This window comes from Mustela putorius, unplaced genomic scaffold (assembly GCF_011764305.1).
Source record: "Mustela putorius furo isolate JIRA1106 unplaced genomic scaffold, ASM1176430v1.1 tig00000129_pilon_pilon_pilon, whole genome shotgun sequence".
Lineage (NCBI taxonomy): Eukaryota > Metazoa > Chordata > Mammalia > Carnivora > Mustelidae > Mustela > Mustela putorius.
The window spans coordinates 30,716,542-30,740,818 of record NW_025421290.1 but is presented as its reverse complement, the minus strand read 5'-3'; the positions used below and the strand labels follow the sequence as shown (position 1 = coordinate 30,740,818).

At 33.5% G+C, this 24,277-nt stretch overlaps 1 long non-coding RNA gene across 1 annotated transcript; it reads left to right on the top strand.

Moving 5' to 3' along the window:
* The first annotated feature begins 607 nt into the window (after nucleotides 1-607).
* On the top strand, nucleotides 608-20,795 carry LOC101681187. The gene is made up of 3 exons (XR_198489.2): nucleotides 608-690; nucleotides 19,996-20,133; nucleotides 20,687-20,795. It is a non-coding gene; the product is annotated as an uncharacterized LOC101681187 (long non-coding RNA).
* Nucleotides 20,796-24,277: the final 3,482 nt, after the last annotated feature.

Below are 24,277 nucleotides of genomic sequence, written 5' to 3'. Positions count from 1 at the left end.
TAAGATTTCAGTTCCTGGATAAAATATTAACTATTTTCTCCTTTTATATCTTTAATAAAGATACCTATTTAATCTCTTTTTCTAATGTGGGTAATTATCCCTACATTTATTTATCTATCTATCTATCTATCTATTTATTTATTTATTTTAGAGAGAGAGTTGCTGGGGAGTTAGGAGCAGAGGGAGACAAGCAGACTCCCCTTTGAGTATGGAGTCCTATGCAGGGCTCCATCCCAGGATCCTGAGATTAGGACCTGAATGGAAACCAAGAGCCTGAAGCTTAAGGAACTGAACTACACAGGTGCTGCATCCCACCTTCTTTTCTGATACATGACTTTTTGTTCTTCTTTTCTTTGTTACTCTGTTTTTAATCTTATAAAGAAAAATTATTTTAAGGCTAAGAATTATTAGTAATTTTTTTTGAAACAACTTTAAAGTTAGTATTCATTTGTTGCAATTTTATCTATTGTTAGTTTACTCTTACTCTCAGAGTATAATCTTCTGGAATCCTAACTCTTAAAGTGCAATTGTTTAGAATTCTAATCCAATAAAGGGGAGGTTTATCAGAGCCTCCAAATCCAGGGTTCTACATTCTAAACTTTATACACATAATGCCACGGGGTTGTCAAAAACAATGTGTATTTTCTCAGCCCCTCAAATATCTCTTCTAGAAATGACAGATGCCCTGAGGTAAGATCAGTCTCCAATGTTGGCCTCAACTTTTTAAGTTTCCTTTTCTTAGATCTAGCAATCGTTCATAGGCCATAACTCATCTTTGGCTTATTAGCTCCATGATAGTATTATGTCTTGTTAAAATATTTTATTCTTTAGAAGCAGGAATCATTTTGTTGTTGTTGTTGTTATTTTCCTCACTATTAAATCTTCCATTTCTAGCACAATTAAAATAGTCAACGTTTACCACAGGGTTAATCTATCTTAAGCAGTGTTCTAATTTATTTCTAGCACAACCATTGTGAATAATTACTATTATCCCTATTCTACCGACATGGAGATTGAGGTATAGAGAGTTTAAATGAGCTGCTTACAATGGCATAACTAGCAAGTGTGTTAGCCAATGTTATACAGAATTCCCAGAGGAACAAACGTAGAATGCTGTTTAACTGGACTGAATATGAACAGCTATTTTCCTTAAGGGTAGAGGGGGAGATCCAGGTGATTAGGGGTGGGGGCAAACAGTACATTAAAGTGTATTCTACATTAGTTTACTTTGAGCTAATCAGATCCAGGTGGACCCAAATTATTGCTCAAGGCCCAAATGTCACCAAAAAATACAGCCTTAGCACTCACTTTGATGTTGAAGTGTAGAGTTGATCCATCCCACTATGTTTTCCCATTGGGCCCTTAGCACCCAGATTAAATTATATTCAGCCAAAAAAGTAAGCATTAATAAGTTTTTCTGACTCTGTACATGTCTATAAATATCTATGAATCAGTATCTGGTGAAGTTATGGCAAAATCGTTTTCAACTCTGAGTCCCACTTGTCAAGTGGCCTCATGTTTAGGCTACAGTATTTTCTCTCATAAACTTTGTTTGTTCAAATACTAAAAATTGGTCCTTTTTTATATTGCTTAGACATTTATGAAACAATGGAACAATTGAAATTATATTTCTATGTGGAAGTTTTAGGTATGTTCTTTAATCAAAGAACCATTCTACGCATTCATTAAAAGAATAGCTCTTGAGAGAAATGAAGGTGGTCTTTTGAGAACACGGCATGATAATTACATGAAGCTCAATGAATTAGAGGGCAAACTGCAAAAGTCAGTTAATAACTATTGACATGAAAGATGTTGATATGCCAGGTATGACATTTATCCAACCGAAATCACCAAAGAAACATGATTAAAATATTGTTTAGTTAGTTAGTCCCCAATGGGAAAGATTTATGTCTGAAAATACTTCAGCGTTGTAAAGAAATAAATAAGAAGGGAGTGTTAATAACTGAGGGGAGGGAAATACATCCTATGGAATATTGTTTGTATAAGTCTTTGCTAAGTGTGTCATTGAGATGTTCCCAGTGGGTCTTACCCAGGATAGTCTCAACATCTTTTCATAATCAGGTAGATATATTTTAAGAAACTGTCAATAAAATAGTCTTTTAAAAAAATGTTATTTATTTACTTGACAGAGAGAGAGAGATCACAAGTAGGCAGAGGCAGGCAAAGAGAGAGAGGGGGAAGCAGGCCTCCCACTGAGCAGAGAACCCAAAGCGGGGCTGCATCCCAGGACCCTGAGATCATGACCTGAGCTGAAGGCAGAGACCTAACCCACTGAGCCACCCAGGCACCCCAATAAAATAGTCTTAAAAACCTTTTCCTAGAGTAAAAGTTGAGATAATATTCTTTCTCTAAGTTGCCTTCAAGAGTTAGAAGGATGGAGTGAAGGTTGGATAATTGGTGAGAATGGATCCCTCTGGAGTCAAGCTGCTCAGGTTTAAATTTTGCCTTCCTCGATTTTTAGTTGTTTTACTCTGGTCCTATTATTGGATTTCTCAAGACTCTGTCTTCTCATCCAGAAAAATGGATGAAAACAATTCCTATCTCCTAGTGAGTTCAAAAATAGACAGCTATTATTATCCAAGAGAATATGGATTCATCAACTCAAGATGCTGAGATGAAGAGGACTCTCAAGTTATAAATAATAAGGCTTCAATTGAAGAATGAATATATTCCTATGTTTGCTCCAAGAGTAGAGGACCCCAATGTGTTCCAAATTATGTTGATTGTGGCTTTTGGAAGTTGGTGGATTTCCAAATTTCAGATAAGAGATTATAGACATGAGTTTATATGAGGAGAACATAGAACAAGAAAAGCCAAGCCCTAGTAAGAGAAAAACTTGGATCATCCCCAAATGAACCAATCCATGTGCAATTAATTTATAGCTAAAGTTGTGTATAGTGCATTGTTTTAAGCTTCCTGATGGGATAATTACATTGTTTGAGAGAAAAGTTAGAGTATTATAAGATAATCCACATTGCTTGAGCAATTATCTAAACAAGGCAACAATATTTGACCTGAAGGGGCAGAATTAGCTTGCTGAGTTTTTGTTCAAGCTTGATTTGAGTAACTCTCTCACTCCTTCCCTTTCATGTATCTCAGAGGGAATTGTAATAAGTAATGTTACCAGCCATTTAAAAAAATCAACATGGTACATGATTCTTTCCTTGGGAAAGAATAGCAGAGGGTAGAGACATGTGATTGAGCACTAATTCCAGGTCATTGTCAAATCTTAAAGTGAGGTGATGGTGAAATCAAAGTTAATTTTTAAGAGTGACAAAAATATGACTTTGAACAATAAGTATGGTGTACACTGAAAATGCATCATTTGCTCAGTATTATAAGACCTTTAGGCATAAAATTGTCTATGTGATGACATAATCCATTTTATAGATTTATATAATAGAGTAATAAAACTGGAAGTCAAACTTAACCCTCACATATTTCACAAAGGAATTGGTCTCCTCCCAAATCTCTTGAAATTGATTTTAAAATAAAATCACAATCAGAGAAAGCATTCAAGTAAGACATTGATAACCTATATATATCCTTTAGTTACAACTGAGAGTCCATAAAAAAAATAAAGTGAATGATTCTTGTATTTGAAATATTTACAGTTATAATTTTCCACTCTTTACTGATTTATTTTTGTTAATGTCCAAGGGTTTTTACAGTATTAAAGTATTTTGAGGAGCTGTTTATACTTGCATCGGTCTCACAGAGTCCTATTTTTTTCCCTCCACCATTTTTTTTTTTTTTAAACTCACTTCTGTTTTCTCTCCTGCAGAGCTCTTCTTGTCATTCACATCTTGGGAAAGATTTATTTTCCATTAGATAGCATTTAAAGATTATCCCTATTCCCTAAAATGTCTTTTGAGGCCTCTATCTCTCTTGCAAACCTTGGAATTAATTTCACCTCAGAAGTTCTACACTGCAGAAGGTGTTAAGATAGCCTGTATTTTAAAAATACGTTATATTATACTTTCCAATATCTCTGTGTGTCTATATTTCTCAAGAGACTGTGTTCAATTTTCATCATTGTACCATGGCAGCACATAACATAGCAGACTGCTCAGAGGTGCAAACTATGGTTGCTTAAATTTATTGTTCAATTGTTATATTAGACCAATTTTGAGAAAATTGTTAAGATCTCTGTAGTCCATGTGAGTGAAAACAGAACTCAACTGAGAAAAATCAGATGAATGGTTGTAAGAAAATATATTACAGAAAGCAAAAAGCCCTTTGATAATAGAAGAGAAGTCCAATTCAACTCTTGGCAAAATTGTATTTTACAACAAACTGCATTGAGTTCCTGTTAATAAAAGTTAGCATGGGGAGTTAAAGAAGTCATGTGACAAGCAGCTCAAGAAGGTGAGAGAAGGATGCTTCTCAGCTGACACTGGCATAACAAAGAATTAATTGTGGGAAAGAGTGGTTAGGACTGGGGTGTCTGAAGGGATCTTTCTGTCCCTTTACGGCTTAGCCATCATCTCATGTAACCACCTAGTTTCTGGCTTAATCTGTGATATTTTATGAAGTAGATAGGATTCAAATTAGTTTTTATTGTAACTGCAATAATAAATTCATTTATTTGTCTCCTTTATTTCTCTGCTATAGTAACTTTCACCCAAATCATTCATATGTGTGTGTGTGTGTGTGAATGATATAGCATACAGCATAAGTGAAGAGATACAGCTAGCTCTAATATAGTACCTAATATTTTAAGAAGTTTATACATTCCTGAGAATTTTATTTTGCTTTCGTTTTATTTAATAGCATGAGTCAAATTCTTAGCCTTCTTACAACACTGAAAGGTGAACCATTAATGCTCCCCTCTGTAAATGCTGCTGGACTTCTGGTGGCATTGGGAGAGAAATGGCAGAAAATTAAAGTGATAATTACCTTTAGAGTCTAGAATGATAATCTTTATAAATACCTTTCACTCAATATCTCAGCAAACTATTTTCATCATGATAGAGAGGGGCCATTTCTAGGTAGGAAATTTCCTTCCATGGTGCTTTCACTGCCCTAGTGGTAATGCTGATTAAGTTACTTGAAAATTGTTACAATGTCCTAGTGGAGGAGAAGCAGAGCCCAGAGGAAAGTTGGACTCATCTTATTGAAAGGTTATTGAATCCTTTTTCATCCTTTTCTACTCTGAAGAATTTAGGGAATGAGATAATGATAGTGTTTACCTCAAGGGGAAGTTTAGTAGATTAAATGTTATAATGGATGTAAGTGATTATCACAATGTCTGGCATATACTAAGTGTCCATAAGGCTAGCCAGTTCTTTTTTGGATACACTAAATGTACAATCTCATCCCCCAGCCCCACCCCGCCCCACTAAATCTGCTTCAGAAAAACAAACAAACAAACAAACAAACAAACCAGAATGGAGAAGAAACCGAAGAGAGAATTGGAACAGCCTGTTGGTTTTGAGAATTTCTAACCATCATTGTATACATGATGGGATAGGTGAAGCAGGTTATAGCATATTTGAACTTATTCCAGCAGTAGTGACCCTTTCTCAAACCCAGATGTTTAAATGACTGCTCAGTGGGGATGTTTGGGATTATAAATATGTCCCATCTGCTGCTACCGTCTGCCTGCTTTGAAAGGTGTAGAATCACCCGCTGCATTCAACATCGGTAGCAATCCCCATTCCAATTTACAGGAAAATTAAAAGGTGACCAGAAATCTTCCTTGTGGCAAAACCTTTCAGTATTCACCTAAAGTAAATAAATTAAGGTCAAGGCAATCACTTTGTTAATATGTTATTGGATAGAAGTGCTATTGAAATATTTTGTTTTAATTGAGAGATGTATCAATCTAAATAATCATAAACAAAAATGAGAACACTTAAATTTTCAACTGAGAATCCTGAAGGATCTTTGCAACACTGTATGGCACACATAATCCTTTTTTATTGAATAGGTTCATAGCTGCAAGTGTTTTAATACGTTAAGAAAATAGAAGCTTGCAGCTTGAATACCTAGTACTAGTAGTATTATGAACACTAAAGGTAGTATTAATAGCAATGATGTTCCAGTTGAGCAGTCCCTTTGCCTTCCATTATCCTGAATTTTAGCACCCCAGTTTTCACAATTATTTCCTTCATACACTGTGCATTTTGTGATTACTTTATTATGGATTTGTTTACTTGTCATGAAGTCTCCACTTTATTAGGTAATATTCTCCAGGAGAGTAGGGATTTTATTGCTCTCATCTCTTCTTACACATTACCCACCAAAATGACTGGCATAGAGTAGACATTCAATAAATAGTGTAGAATATGTTACAAATTAATAAAGATTATTTAGATTTTCTAAAATTTTTCCAAACATCAGATACAATAAACTAGACATCAGTAGGAAAGTAATTCCAGATTTCCAGATACTTCAATTCCCCCTTTAGTTCTTCCTTGAGTGTAAGACCATATCATCACACATATTTACATATTGATTTATGGAGTAGTAAGCTAGGCAACATGGAAGTAGTCTTTATGGAGAATATACTGAGACCTTAATTTGTGTTGTGTTCTCTTAGTTTAAGGAGATTACACACTGAGGTGATTCTAGTAACATCAAGGAGAAATCACCATAGATAAATGGCGATAGATGATAGATCTTTCCAAAGCTAATGTCTGAACTCCTTTTAACAATGGATAGGATGTGAATTCTGATGGCCTCCATCTTACTCTTATTTTATCACTTAGAAGCTTGATCTTGAACAAACCACCTGGCCTCAATATATAAATTCTCATACATGCATTCTCATCTGTTAATTAAAATAAAATCTAGCACATGATTTTTGTTAGTATCAAATAACAAATGACATGTGAAAGTGATTTGTAAAATGGAAAGTAGTTGCCCAGTAGTGACCAGTTTTGTACTCTTTAATAATAGGCTTGTTAAAAGACTCTTGAGGACCTTTATCAGAAAGATGAAAGTGGTTTGATAGAAAAGTAGAAAAGTTAAACTATTAGATTTTGTCTGAAGGAACTAAGAGAATCTAATGTATGCAGCTTCAAATCAGAGTAGGAATCTCACTACTTCTTTTTTAATCTAGCTACTTCTATTATCTTATAACTACATATTTTATTTTTAAAACATGGGGAGAGTACCAACTAATATTTGTCTCTAATATTGATATTGCTCATCTGCCTTTATTTGCTTATTTTTTGAGCTTTTATTTTTAAGTACTCCCTACTCCAGAACTCTTCTTTAAATATTGTTGTACTTGCAGGAGTTGGTTTCTGTGTTGGGAACCAGAGAAACCCTAACTGATGCTACTCAGTGATAAACTGCAGATAGTGAGTAAGAGTGAGGGAAAAGATAGAATTGTGGGAGAAAGAAATCTCAGGTCTCTGGCTTAGTCAAATGGATGCTGGTTCCACACACTCTGAGGGATACAAGAAGTAGGTTTAAGGAGGAAAATATGTTAAGTTGGGCACATATCAAGTTCAAGCACATATAGGACATTTAGGTGGAGATGTCTAAGAGAACTGAAGAGAGAAATTAGTTATTTAGTAATTGAAGATGAGGGAATTAGGAATGCAAAGAAAGGGCAGGTACAGTGAGAAGTGGTCTGGGACTAAAAGCTCATATCAGTTTAATAAATTTAATGGAAATATAATTTATTTTGGAGTATAATTATGCAACCCTATCATCCGTCTTTTCTTCCATCCATATCTGATATTTGCAATGTTTTTTTAAACTTACACATGTGTAAAAGTCATCTGGAGAGATGATCACACAGATTCCTGGGTCTCCTTTCTAGAGATTCTGATTCAGTGAAGATGGGTGGGGCCTGAGTCTTTGCACTTTAAATGTCTCTAGATGATACTGATGATGTTGGCCACTGAAACTGTTCTAAGAGAATGACTGAACAGGAAGCACTATAAGTGATTTCCTCCCTAATAAAGATATTTCAAATGAGTAAACTGCAGATAGTGAGATTTTAATGAGATTTGGAAAATTTTGAGACCATTCATATTTTTGGCATGGCTACAGGCAAAGAATGTATTTTGGAATGCACATTGTGTAGGTTGGGGCCCTCAGGAACCAAACCCTAAGGCAGAGATTTGCATCAGGGATTATTCATGGAAGGTACTTCTATGAATCACACCTCAAAGGGATGAGAGGGATAGGACTGGGCAGAGCAAGAATGTTGAGTTGTGATAAAGCTGTACCATCCAATTCTATGGGAACTTTACAGCTGCCACAGCTCCTCAGAACTATTTCCATTCAAGAAAGCAGGGTCAGGCCCTTCTACCTCCAGGTAAATCAGTAATTTAATGTAGGTCTGCTTTGGAAAGGGAGTAATATTGGGTGAAGTGATTTTCTCCCAGATTCCTCTGAAATTTCTGGAGGTGGATTGAATTTTTAAACCCTTAGAAATCAACACTTCTGGCAGCTTAGGACAAGAGCACCGTGCACGGAGGGAAGGAACTTGGAGGTCATGACCCAGTTCACTGGAGATTGTCTATTTGATATTTTGAGTTAGTTCCATTTCTCTGGGATCCAGGTATTGAAGTTTATACTTCAGTTGTAGATTACTTGGATAAAAACATATTACTTCCAATCTGAAACACCTAAAATTTGGAGTCAGCAAAATAAACCAGAACCTCATAAATGTGTGTACCCCCACCTTGCAATATTTTTGTTGTTTCCTGCTTTTGAATGAACTGGAAATAGTGTATCAGCACTTTACTTTCAGAACTGTCTGTATAAAAATTGTGAAATGAAAAATGGTGAGGATAGAATGTTCCTTGAACTTTCTCCCTATCATAAAAGCAATATAGTAATTGATTTGGTCTGGAATTATAGCATTTGCCCTAACCCACCCCACTAACCCAACAAATACATTAATTAACTATGAATAAAATAGGATAGTTTAAACAATCGATTTGGGTGAAATAATTAAACTTGTCAAATTGTTTTATTCAAGTATTCTGTATTACTTTTATTGATGTGAGTAGGGACAGTATGGATTATCTGTTACTGTGGTTTACAATGTGTATATCTAATTGCCTACTTGTCAAACTTTCTTAGATGTTTTAAATGAAAATCAAACCAGCATGTATAAAACCAAAGTTGATGATCTTTTTGCAAACCTGTGAATGATTTCTTATGAAGTTATGCAATGTAATAGTCTTTTAAGGTTCCTGTATTTGTGAATGTTCCCAGCTGTTTATGCAGCCGAGATCCAAAGTCTAATCCATGAACTTTTTCTCTCCGATCTCCAGTTAGTCATTGAGTTCTGCCCCTGTATGATATATTTCTAAGACCCTCTATACTACCTTATATAAAACGTAAAAGATTATACAATTAATTGTATATTTCCATGATGAAGGAAAACTCCTTCATTAGGCTGAATTTGCCATGAAATCATTGATGGTCTTCATCTTGCTTGCTGTTGTAGCTCCAGTACGTAATGCAGTGCTGGCATATAAAAGATGCTTACTACACACTTTTTCAGTGAATTAACAAAATATATAGGTAAAATAAAAACATCCTATAAAAAAGCATTTCACATTTTTTTTAGGGTTATGTGAATCTTTTAGAGATCATTCATATCTATTCATAATCACAGCCAAATATTTTATGTTTTTTTTTGTTTTGCTTTTGTTTTTGTTTTTTTTTTTAGTTCAAGTACATTTACTTTGAATGATTACTTTTATACTGAGTTTAATGGGGCCATTTCTATTCCAGCTATGTAGAGAAATAAACCAATTAGACAAATAAAACTTCTGATTTACTTCAGATATTTTGATGAAACAACAGATAGGGGTGTTTAGCAAGAATGTATATTGTCTTATGTGTTACAGCCATTTAATTAATATTTTTGAAAAAACATGTAAATAAAAGAATGAATGAATAATATTTTCACAATATAGGTCATAGAAAATATATACCCAATTTCTGATCTATTTTGTATAGCAGATTCTCTATGGTTATTTTTAATATAGCATTACCTTGATTAGTAAGGTTAAAAAGGCTGCTACATTTCCATGAAGTTTGTTTCTTATACATATTGCTCTAAGTTTATAAAAAACTAAATAGCATGGTAGGCAAATAGGAATTTAAACCTACATATCAATGAGTAACATTTTAAGCATTTGCTAACAGCTTGATTTTTAGTAAAATAAATCTCAATTCTTGGAAATCCTTTTTTTATCTATTGATGTCAAGGGTCAGGAAATGAAGAACCATAGAATTCTGAGCAAATGAAATCTTGTAATAAAGAATCTGTGTGGTGTTTATTATCATTTATGTTTAGCTGTTAGATTATTGCCTGTACTAAGATCATAGAAATTTCATGAAAAAGTTATGAACAGATGGATTAAACTAAGTGTCAGGAATTTAGTTTCTCTCTGCCTAAATGTTTTGAAATTATTCACTGTGTTTAATAAGTATTAATTGATGACATGTGATGTATTTACCCATTTGCTTTAATAAAGTCAAAAAGGACTTTTAACAAGGCTAGGATGTCTTCTATACATAAAGCGGTATATTTGAATCTGGGTAGCTAGAAAGAATGAATCATATTTTTTATTTATTTATTTTTTTATTTTATTTATTTTTTTATTTTTATTTATTTTTTTTTTAAAGATTTTATTTATTTATTTGACAGAGAGAAATCACAAGTACACTGAGAGGCAGGCAGAGAGAGAGAGAAGGAAGCAGGCTCCCTGCTGAGCAGAGAGCCCGATGCGGGACTCGATCCCAGGACCCTGAGATCATGACCTGAGCCGAAGGCAGCGGCTCAACCCACTGAGCCACCCAGGCGCCCCCATATTTTTTAAAGGAATATACAAATGTGTGGAAGAAGGCATATATGTCCACAACAATCATCATGCAAATCAAACTAAAATGAGTATAAGAATAAGATAGATAAATAAAAGTAGAGAAATCAATTCCAACTATGAGAAGAGTTGCTCAATAAAAAATTGAAAGGGTAATTTTCTAAACTAAATTAATGGCACAATTCAAAACAATAGAAGTGAGGAAAAGAAAATCAGAATATTTTCACATCATTCAGTTCAACACAAAACTAGGTAGACTTTAACAAATTTTGAACAACTGCTATTTGCTGATCAGGTATTTTAATGTTAGTATATTCTAATACACACTTTTATTTATAAGTCGCCTCAAGGCAATGACCGAAATGTGTGGTACAGTGATACAAGTAATTAAGTACCCTAATATTAATTAATGGTTTGACGAATTAAAAAAAAAACTGTGGAAGTTACTTGCTTTAATTCTTTCTTTTTAATTTCCCAAATAAATAGAATTGCAAAGACTATGTAAAACCATCCTTCATTTCTGATGATAATTGAAGTGTTATTTTGTCACACCACTGTCTGGCCTTAATAACTTTCAATTTTATTCACATATTTGAAGAAAAAAATCTTTCTAGTTCCAGTTAACACCTTTGTGATGTGGTAAAGAGATATACTAAATGAAATTAACAGGTTTTTTCATAAAGCATTTTGTAAATGGACTATTCATTAGTTATCAGTCAGTGTTAGCCGACAAATAGCATTCTAGTGTTGTACATGCTTTGCCATGGCAAGTTTTCAGCTTTATGAAGCTTTATTTGGGCAACTCTAATGAAATTACTTCTGAATTCATCTAAGCAACATCAGCTATTAGAACACATTTTTTCTCAGTTTGCCTAAAATTTTTCATTCCATTCAGCTCAATGACCCAAAGCAGACACCAAATTTATAGATTTTTGTATTTACAACAAAGGCAGAGTCACATGTATATATACTCTTAGGTCTTTGTATGAATATCAGAAGGTCCTTCTGCATCTTCAGTTTTGGTTGACAGAGTATTGGTTTACATATAAATTATTATTAAGTTAAAAATAAGTTTGACCTGTAGTATGAAGAGAAGCTTGATACACTGAGAAGACGCTTTATACAATCATATTTACCTGGAATTTCCTAACAGTGCCTGGCATATTTTAGGTGTGACCTATATATAATCTTTATATATGCACATATCTATATTGATATGAATATCTACATTCATATCTATTAAATGAAGGAATGAATAAATAATGCATTTTTACTGAAATAATATTTGGAATAATAATATTCCAGTGAAGTACAAAGTTTGATTGAAATTAAGTGCTTTTCAATGGTTTAAGTGGATTTAAAGAAAACAAACATCAAAAATACTACAATATCAGAGAAAAAAAATCCTCCATACCTCCAAGAGAACAAATCCTTTAAAATTAATTTTTTAAAGGTACTATGAGTATAGTATTTGACAAAAATGATATAATTAAGCTTGTATAGTAAGTGGGTATTTATGAAGGTATATGTAATAAGTTAACCAAAAATAACTGTAGGTGAACCACAAATACCAAGGGCTGGCTTTCAACCAGCAGCCAGGTCTTGTTTTGCTGCCTGTATTTAAAAAAATACATCTCTGAGCTTGGAGTTATGAGACAACGGTGCAGAGTTTGAAGTGCAACCGTAATCATAAATGTTAAACTTATTTCATAAAGGAATCAACTAGCTATAGGCATCTAGACTTTAGGAGCTGGCATGATATTTTTAGTAACAAATTGAAAACCAAGAATCCCATTTTATTACCCATAACGATCTTCAAAAGCTGTAGCTACATACATAAACAAATGAGTACTTTGACAACTACGTCAACAATTTGCTTTTGCTTTTATATTGAAAATAAATATGTGGCACCATGTTATATAGCCTGGCATGAGCTGATTTGCCCATGAGAAATAAAGCCCATGAAAAATGTAACAATTATGCTCATTCTGTTTTCTCCCATATTAGTACATGCTATAATGAGTCCAGCAGAAATAACCAAATCTTTGACCTTATATTCAGTCATAATTGAAAAACATCACTAAAGTCTTTGGGCTTCTGTTTTGTTATTGCTACATAGACATAAGCCTCAATCTTTGCCACTTATTGGAAATTTGAGAGGATCAAATCACATGATAAAGAACTTTTAAAATAATGTGGCCAAGTACTGTGTTTGATTTATATATATATTTTTTTTTTGCATAACAGTGCACATTAAATGCACATCACAACACTAAAACAACTGCTTTCTAAGATGTCCATGAACATTTCATATCCCTCTTCAACTTACTGCCCTTTGGTTTATATCATATATCAAAATGCACTTAAAATATCCAGGAGCAGAAATAGGCCAAATAATGATTGCAATTTGAAATGTGAATCAATAATTAGAAGTGGTATGGATAAGAAGAAAATTGATAATAAAGCATCTACATAGTGGTGGGGAGAATTCCTAAGAAAAAAACCAAAGAGATTAATTAATGACAGCAAAAATGTCATGTAAAGAGTATCCATATTATGTATGGGTGTATATCTATGATACACATGTTTACATATATGTACATACATGCATAATATTTTTGAGTATTAGAACAGAATAAAAAAAGATGCACCAAATGTAATGTAATAGGGGAAAATTATCCAGAGCTTAAGACTTAAATCTGCAAATCAATAGCTTCACCAGATCTAAGGAAATTTGAAGACATAAACTCTTAAATAGCAGTTCTGTGAAATTTTCAGTTTCAAAAAAAGAGAAAATTCCTTGCCCTGATTATTTCAGTTCTGGAAAATTAACATGAAGAAATATTCAAGGGTAATACAGAAATTTACATATGCAAATAATTTTCTCTGAATTTGTATAATAATTAAAGTAAAAAGTAACCAAAAGGGCCATAGTAAAAAAGATAAATACATCATGATAAATACATACCATTTAAAGTGCACACATGACCACATATGCACATACACTAACACCAGTTTTCTGCAGAATGCATTTATCATATTCTTTTTTTTTTAAAGATTTTATTTATTTATTTGAGAGAGAGTGAGAGCAAGAGAGTTCACAGAGGAGAAGGAGAAACAGACTCTCCACTGAACATGAAATCCAATTTGGGAGTTTTTCCCAGGACTCTGATATAATGAACTGAGCTGAAGGCAGCTGAAGGCTTAACTGACTGAGCCACCCAGGCACTTCTGTATTTATCATATTCTGAAAAGAAGTATTAATAACCAAATTACTCATAGTTATTTCTATCAGAAATACTGATAGTATTTTTGTGTTGTTTTTTTGTTTGTTTGTTTTGGTTTTTAGGTAAATACCCAGTAGTGGCATTACAGGATCATATGGTAATTCAAAATCAATCAGAGTAGCTGGCCACATTAATTTGAATCAAATCACTTGATAACTTTCTTTTTTCTTTTTAATTAATTTTTTATTTTTTATAAACATATATTTTTATCCCCAGGGGTACAGGTCTGTGAATCACCAGGTTTACACACTTCACAGCACTCACCAAAGCACATACCCTCCCCAATGTCCATAATCCCACCCCCTTCTCCCAAACCCCCTCCCCCCAGCAACCCTCAGTTTGTTTTGTGAGATTAAGAGTCACTTATGGTTTGTCTCGCTCCCAATCCCATCTTGTTTCATTTATTCTTCTCGTACCCACTTAAGCCCCCATGTTGCATCACCACTTCCTCATATCAGGGAGATCATATGATAGTTGTCTTTCTCTGCTTGACTTATTTCGCTAAGCATGATACGCTCTAGTTCCATCCATGTTGTCGCAAATGGCAAGATTTCATTTCTTTTGATGGCTGCATAGTATTCCATTGTGTATATATACCACATCTTCTTGATCCATTCATCTGTTGATGGACATCTAGGTTCTTTCCATAGTTTGGCTATTGTGGACATTGCTGCTATAAACATTCGGGTGCATGTGCCCCTTTGGATCACTACGTTTGTATCTTTAGGGTAAATACCCAATAGTGCAATTGCTGGGTCATAGGGCAGTTCTATTTTCAACATTTTGAGGAACCTCCATGCTGTTTTCCAGAGTGGCTGCACCAGCTTGCATTCCCACCAACAGTGTAGGAGGGATAACTAACTTTCAAATTAGAAAACAGTTGTTTGAGTGTTGTGATGTGCATTTAATGTGTATTTAATGTGCATTGTAAAGCAAAACATATAAATTCAATGTTATGGATAATTTTTATTTTCTTCTTTATGTTTTCCTATTTTTAAATCATATTTTTTTTTTCGAATCAGAAAATATATAAGAATCCATGAAACACTAGAGGATAAAAAGAAATTCATAAACATTCTAAAAGAAACTATCTTGAAATAACTGTTTTTTAAGTGAAAAAAAATCAAAACACGCTAAAAGAAGAAAGGTCTGGAAGAGCAGAGAATGGTGGTTGCCAGAGGGTGCGGGAGGAGGAAATGGGAAGGTATTATTCAAAGGGTGCAAAGTTTTGGTTATACAAGAGTAATAAGTCTTAGAGATCTACCCTACAACATAGTGCCTGTAGTTAGCAATATTGTGTTTTATACTTAAGAATTTGCTAAGAGGGTAGATCTTATGATGAGTTTTTATTTAAAAAATAATAGCAATAATAATAAATAAGGAAGATGGGAGGAATCTTTTGGAGGTGATAGATATGTTAATGCCCTAGACTGTGGAAATTCAGTTGCATTCATTGAATATGTACAACTAATTTTATGTCTATCATACCTCAGTGAAGTGGTCTAAGAAATCCAGATGAATATCAACAATTGTTAAACAGAGCTTTATCCCTATAGGTAAACTCATGAATACATAGTATATAAATATGTCAGCAATGGTGGTAAACAAATGAAAAAAACAAAAAATACACCAGAGAAATACAAATAAGTAAGTATTAAATTAGGCTCAGTACTAATCAAAAGAATTAAAATGAGATTTTAAAAAATCAAGTAATAAAAAAAGATTGATGGGTTCAAATTGATGAGGACTTCGTGAAATGGAACATAGTCACTGATGGCAAAAGCAAATTGCTGTAATTATTTACAGCACTGTAGGAAAGTATGTATAGCAAGACTTAAGACATTTGATATTATTGACAAAATCTCTTCCAAACATCTCTAGTAAAGAGATTTTCAAATATTTCCTTAATTTGTCAGGGAAAAATAACTTATTTGATTTTCAGGAGTATTATAAAAAAAAAAAACTTTTTCAGCTGATGTAAATTGTTACATATTTTTAACTAAGGCATTGGGGAAATTGATGTCATCAATGTGGTGTAAAGTACCTTTCACACCACTTAATTCAATAAACTCCTTTTATAAGTGGTGGATTTGGACCATCGAATAACAGTGTAACAATGAAGAAATTTCTCTCTCCCTCTCTCTGTTTCTTAAACACACACACACATACATACACACACACACACACACTGTACACACATTGGTTCATAAGAAAATCTCAGATCTTTACGTGAAATACAATTTTTAAAAAATAACAAAGCTTATATATGTTCCTCTCCCATTTAAAATGGGAGGCAGAGCTATAGGACAATATTTGTTGTATTTTTTGTTATTGTTTTAGTGGTGAGGGCACTTGTTCTGACAGTGAACAATCAGGTGATTTTATGAAAATGCATACTTTTCATGGCTAAAATTGAGTGTAACTTTCAACACTGAGCTTAGCTAACTGTTTGGAAGATCCCTCCATGGCACAGCCCATCAGTACCATGCTTGATTCCATCCCATTACCTGACTGTCAGTCTTTTCTCAGTTGCTTACAAATAGATGTTGGCTAGTCTTTGTGAAACAAATTCGGTGTTGGCAATCAGATTCTTTTCCCATTAAGGTCCTGTAGCCCTGCTGCCCAGACAAAGAGCTTCACTCCTCATAGCAGCCACACTCCAGCAGATGGATTCTAGGATTTGCTTTGGTTGACATTGAAAGGGAACCCACCAACTCCAGTAGACTGCTCATCAGGGTATCAGGAGTTAGGGTAAGAATTTCATGAGCAGTATGATGGAGACAATGGGTCGCAACATACTCTACTTCACAGCAACCAAACTGGAAATTTTTTTTTTTTTTTTTTTTTTTTTTTAGTGTTTGAAATCTTTCAATCCAGTTTCTTGTGACAAATATTTAATCTGCTCTGTTTGTCATTGGTTATTACCTTAACCAGCAATTTCTGCAGAAAAATCAATGACTCAGTATCTCCTGTTATTAACTGTGCACTATTATCTAAAACAAAACCAGAAAGAAAGAAGAAGAGAAGAAAAATCAGATGAGATTATTTTAGTTTATTTTTTCAGGTTGAGTATTCTTTGCAATTATTCACTGAGCTGCACCTGCTTACCAATTATAGCTTAATCATGTCCTTTGGAACTCACAGTGCTCATTAACATTCTACATGCTACCCCTGAACTTTGATGTCAAAACAAAGTCATATATTCCTCATACCTGGAGGTCTACAAATGTCTAAGTGGGCTCAGAAAGGGATCTAAATATCAAAGGCAAAACTAGAGACTGACACACTACCCTAAATCCGTGCTTTATGTTACTTGAAGTCAAAAGATTTCCTTTAATTTGGAGGCTTTCATGGATTAACCACTGCTTGGGAAATGCTATTTTCAGGAGAAGATTAATCTTGTACATTGCACATGACCCTGTTCAAAAATCTGGATGACTGAATGAAAACAGCAAGGAGTAGAAGAAGGGTGCCTCCAGCCCTTTAGAGGAAGTCTGTGACATTCAGGCCTGAAGGAAATCCAATTTAGGTTATGGTATCTTGCCCAGGAAGAAAAATGTAGCGTATGAGCCAGGAATTTGGCTAAGTTATTGAATCTTTCTTAGGCTTTTGGTTTTTTTCTGAGTTTTAGAGGTTAAGCATCCATCCATATGTTTGGTCTTTGGAATCTGGAGTATATCTACGAAAATATATTCTGAAGACACAGAGTTTATCATCTTAGAAGAAAAATCTATACATAAAGTAAGAAATATGATACCAACCTGGAAAAGATATTTTCTTCATATGTTCAATTTCCAAAACTACCAAGGAGTAACCATATATGAAATTATATCCATGAAGTCCTTTGAGAGAGGATGCTGACCATGAGAATAGAATCAGTTAATACAATTACACAGGAGAAAGCAATCATGAAGCCAATGACAAGCTTGTGTTTTCTTCTCTCAGTGAATAAATGAATCAGTACAAAATATTGCATATAAGCACTACCTGACTATTTTTAATGGAATATATTTTTCTCTTTCAGATATATTGTCATTCAATCAGGAAAGCTAGAAAAAGAGTAAAGCAAAAATCAGCTCACCACTTAGGAAAATACACTGCAATCATTTTAGTATATATGATTCAATTCTTTTTTCTCTCCATGTCATCATTCCTTACATGAGTTATATAACCAGTGTACTTAAAAATCATACATCCTGACTACTTTAAACTTTCTTCACTTAATAAATTTTTATACCAATATTTAAATATTCTTCTAGAAGAAAATTTTCAGAGCTTTACTGTGTCATATCAAATAGCTCTTGAGACATTTATGTTGCATGGATTTAACCGATTCTCTTTTTTAACAGTTCTTTAATATAGGACATTGTTTTTTCCCAATTTTTGAGTATAATGAAGGTTAAAAATTTTAAAGGTTAAATTTTTAATAAAGTAATATGATCACTAAAGGAATTACCAGATATGATGACATATTTTAGAAATCTGATGCTGCTTAATTGCCCTCTGGGTTATAATTTGCAATTAAATCAGAACTATACAAGAGCTCTTAATACTTCACTTTTGCAGGAATACTAGGTAGTGTTTCTGTACATGAAATATAAATTAACCTCTTTGTGTCTTGTTCCTCATCTGAAAAATGGGGAAAATAACACCTGTCTGTCAGGTCTTTGATGTTCTTGAAGATAAATTTATGTGAAGAGTGAGTTATTTAGGTGTTATTTTGATCTTTGAATTTATATACAAATTTCCAATTGCCTACCTCTTCCTTAAGCTTTTGTTCAACCTATGATTTTGATTATTCTATTTACAAGTCTAAGAAATTTGAAAACCAGGGGTTCCTGTGTGGCTCAGTGGGTTAAGCCTCTGCCTTCAGCTCAGGTCATGATCTCAGGGTCCTAGGATCGAGCCCCACATCAGGCTCTCTGCTTGGCAGGGAGCCTGCTTCCCCCTCTCTCTCTGCCTACTTGTGATCTCTCTCTGTCAAATAAATAAATAAAATCTTTAAAAAAGAAAGAAATTTGAAAACCATTTTAAAGTGGCCTTTGAATAATGCTTGACATCATTAATATACATGGTGAAATTAAGGCCAAATGTTTTAAATTAAAATTACACCATTTGTTTTCATTTTAAGTCATTTAATTACTTGGCTTAAACACAGTGTCTATAATTACTTAAGTAATTATTAAAAGTATAGTAAGTTTCTAAGTATGGTAAAATATGTTTTTAGAAACATAGATTGTATATAATTAGTAAAATTTCAACTTAAAATAAAAGTCTGAATAGATTGCTAAAACAACTTATTTTAAATTGTAATTAGGAAGCTATTACATTAAATATATAAGCCAAATTTTTTTAAAGTAACTAATTGCACTTAACTTATTTCACATGTTTAGATTTCTGCTCTCCAGGAAAATAGCAAATAACTTTTTTGTTTTAAATAACTCTTCACTTAATTCTTTATTTTTCTGGTTTTAGCTTTGTTCATATATGAATAAATAATATTTGAGGGCATATCTTATCAGGGTAATTTTTTTAAATAAAAGTAATTTAAAATAAAAGAGACTCTTTTGTCATCTGTAATTCTATGAACTTTAACACTTGTATAGAATTGTGTAACCACAATCAGGATACAGCTTATTTTCATTGCCATTTCCCCCCAAATTCTCATCTGCTGCCCTTTCCATCACGAATTCCCTCTAATCTTAACCTTTGGAAATCACCAAATTATTCTTTGTCACCATAGTTTAGCTTTAATAGAAAGTTACATGAAAGAAATCATAAAGTATATAATTTTTGAGACTGGTTTGTTTCCTTAGCATAATGTCTTTGGGATTCATCTATATAGTTGTGTTTATCAATTGTTTTTTCCTTTTTATTATTAGTATTCCATTGTACGGCTAAAGCAAAACATGTCTACAGAAGGACCCTGGAATGTTTTTAGTTTGGAATAATTGTTAATACAGCCACTCTAAACATTCACGTATGGATTTTGAGAGGGCATATATGTTTGTTTATCTAAGGTATGTACCCAGGAGTGGGATCGTCCAGCACAGGGGATGTTCATTTTTAGAAACTTTCAGTTTTTTGCAAAACTATTACATTTTAAGGGAGAAATTTTTTTTTATGAACCTATCAAGATAAACCCTTTTGTATAGTTACTATATTCTTTGATTCTAAAATTTAAGAAAGTAGAAACCTACATTCTTGAGATTAAGCCATTTCATTACCAACTTCCAAGGCAAGTTAGAATCAATGTAATCAACCTAGGTAGCTCTGCTATTTGAGGGATTCCACAGGCTACTTACTGCTCCTTGAGATTCTGAATTACGTTCCTAATTTTTCTGCATATTAGGGTTACTACTACTATAGGCATTTAAAGGATAACTGGAATTTCTTCCCTAGAAATTTACAGTGGACTCTGGTCACATAATTTGATGGTCCTTCCCATATACAGATGTGACAAGACTGACTATAGTTATAGCGCATAGAACAACATCCAGCAAAATAATAGAACCTTAAGTTGTGCTGGTTAGTATTTATCTATTATTTCATTTTTGTTTCTTTGCTTGCAAGTGTAACCTTAACATCGAAGACCCAAGAGCCTGTTTCTACAGAATAAAATCACATTTGAATTTATGGACAAAATCGTGGACTTCTGCTGAAGGAGAAGATCGGCTTCTGAGAAAGTAATTTGCTCAATTTCTCAAGGGGTCGTTCCACACATGCCTCCTAAGTAATCTTTTATTCTTCCTTTTCTACCCCTATTCCTACTAAGGCACTGCTCTGGAGTCTGCATTGGCCACAGGCCACCATAGGTGCTGCCATGCGTCTACTTGCCAGAGGCAGTCCTTGGATTTACTCAAATCTCTCCATCCTTAGAGGCTGCTAGTTCCTAGAGACAGGTCAGAGCAGTCCCTTCGCAGCTCAGCTACCTGTGCCTCACAGCGGCTTTGCAGTGTCAATAGTCTCGAAGTCCATCATGAATAATTCCATCCATTTTTCGCGCATACCAGACCAAAGAATTGTCTCAGATCAGAAAATTATGAGATACTGTTCCTTAAACTCCATTCCCCTCAGCTTGTCTGCTTGTCTTCTTCCAAAGCCAAATTACCATCTCATTCTCCAATTAAAAACAAACAACCTCCCTGCCCCCCAAATGTGCAAACATTCAAAGTATTTCAATGACTAAAAACACATTCCGGGAGAGTAAATAGACTCTCCATTAGCATAATGAAGTGGAACATTTTTAAAAGATTGATAACCTTTTATATTTCATTCCTTGTACAGTCTTGCCAATATTCTCGGAATATTTATTAGAATGTTCTTTTTAACTTATTAGTTAATAACATTATTTGAGTAGTGTTTATATAATTAGCTATTACATAAAAAAATGCACCTGAATTTAGTGAGGGAAGTATAGAATATTGAATAAATGACATTGAGGCTAAAGTTAGAAAGTTTGAAAATATATTGCTAGATTCCTATCAGCAATATATTGCAAAATATTTTACTGCTGAGTTAGAAGAGTAAAATACATATATCTAAAATAAAATAACTAGAAAACATATTGGTGAATAATTATTTTCACCTCAGCTTGACGATTGTTTTTCTAGTTCTAAAATAAAAGAAGAAATATATATGCCTCTGTGTATATAAAAGTTTACAAACAACAGAGGGATAACAATTGATTTCCCATGAAGTATTTGTGTCAAAAAATAAAATAAAGTTAAATACCAAGAAAACATAGCAGTATTTAGAGATGTATCTGGTCAGTCATCTTATTTTATTTATTCCTTTTCTACCACTAAGATTTCCATTAAGATAGAGTATGGATTTACATACTTGGGGTTTTAAGCCACACACCCTCTTTCTTTTCCAATTAGTTTTGGTATTTTTAACAGTAAATCTTTTTGGTGGAATTTAGAAATAAAATTCTTTTTCAGATTCATAGTGTTTGTGATTTTGATTTTCATGTTACATCGAGATTTGGTTATTTTAACTGGATCTACAGAACTCCATTTGATCATTATATAAATCTTTGGGACATTTTCATTATAGAATTTAGCCCTGACATCTTTTCTAGGTTAACATCTCTCCGGAGTTTACTAGGTACAATGCAGAAGAAGCCTAGCTCCATATCTTTCTACTCTTCAGGGGCTATGTGATTTTATTGTTTTTTCGTTTCATAGAACCTACTCAGAACTCTTACACTCATGACTTTTCTGTTGCCCTGGGTTTGGGCAGTAGTCTCTTGCATATTATCTTGAGGATCTGTGCTTCTATTTTCTGATCTTTCCAATCCATTCACATTGAAGGAAGATTGGCATATTTTTTTTTCTAACTCCTCATCGCTTGTTTAACCAAATCCAAAATATCAATAAAGATGCTGCTTTAGTCTGTTCTCCAGTCTTCCCCGTTACACACTCTCATACTTACTCCACACGGCAAACTCAGAATCATCCTCCATTGGATAATATTTTCTTTGCACAATTGTGCATTTGTGTCTGGTGTTCTTGAGACTGAAATGTCTATGCCATGTTTCTCTTTTTGAAATTCTACTCTCTTTATGGAAAGTAAACTCTTTCTTTATGGAAAGTAAACTCTTTTCTTTATGGAAAATTTACTCTTCTTTTATGGAACTATCATTTTCTTTATTTTTTGTATCAAGATTTGATTTAAATTCTAGTTAGTGAATAGACAGTATGATAATGGTTTCACTAATTCATTTAGGGACCGATCGCTTACATACAACACCCAGTGTACATCATAAGTGTCCTTAATATCGGTCACCCATTTAGCTCATCCTCCCCCCTCTCCCCTCCAGCAACACTCTGTCTGTTCTCTGTAGTTAAGAGTCTTTTATGGTGTGCCTCCCTCTCTCTTTTCTTTACCCCTTCCCTCATGTTCATCTGTTTTATTTCTTAAATTCCACATGTGAGAGAGATCATACGGTATTTGTCTTTCTCTGACTGACTTACTTTGCTTAGCATAATATCCTCTAGCATCATCCACATCCTTGCAAATAGCAAGATTTCACTCTTTTTGATGGTTTAGTAATATTCCATTGTGTATGTGTGTATACACACACACACACACACACACACCACACACACACACATATATATCTCACACTACATCTTCTTTATCCATTCATCAGTGATTGACATTTGGACTGTTTCCATAATTTGGCTATTGTTGATAATCTTGCTGTAGACATCAGAGTGTATGTGCTCCTTCAAATAAGTATTTTTGTATCTTTTGGGTAAATATCTAGTAGTGCAATTGCTAGGTTGTAAGGTTGTCCTATTTTTAACTTTTTGAGGAAACTCTATACTGTCTTCCAGAGGGGCTGCACAAGTTTGTTTTTCCACCAACAATGCGAGAGTATTTCCCTTTCTCTGCATCTTCACCAACATCTGTTACCTGTCAGAATGCACAAAATTAACAACATAAGTATCATCTTCCTTTAAAAAATAATAAAATCAATACTTTTGAAAAGTTTTCAGTGAAGGGAGAAAATTCACACAACCACGGTAAGTTAAAAATTGTAGGCAAGACTGTCCCTCATGATTTGTCTTTCCATAGGGTACTTCTCATTTTTCACTCCTGAGAAAAGAATGAATGTTGTTGGGTAACAAATAACTGAATGTTGAACCTCAAGTGATAAAAATGTGAGCTGCAAATGTATCTACACCTAACTCTCTCTCCCCATGTGTAAATTAATCTTTTAGTGCTAAGCTTAGAGAATGTGGGTTTTATTTTTTGTTATTATTTTATTTTTCAAGGAAAGGAGATATTTGAATTTTCATCCACAAATCCTTCTTCAGTCTTCCCAAACAGGATTGAATTCTGTGCTTCAAGAAAATACTTTCTTATCTCTGTTGTAACTAATACCTCTCTACCTTATCATGAGATCTATAATCACCTGAATTATGTAGTAGACTATGAGTAATTCAAGAGAATAGATTCTACTTTGTTTATTTTTTTACATTTTATTATTATTCATGAGCTATTATGCAAATGTTAAATCCTCAATATACAATTGAAGTTGAAATGAATTTTAAAGAATAACACTAATTATTATGTTCTTTTTTAATGTTGATTTTGGAAAATTACTTTATGAATAACTGAGATCTGAGTTTGAATTTCAACTCCAATATTGCC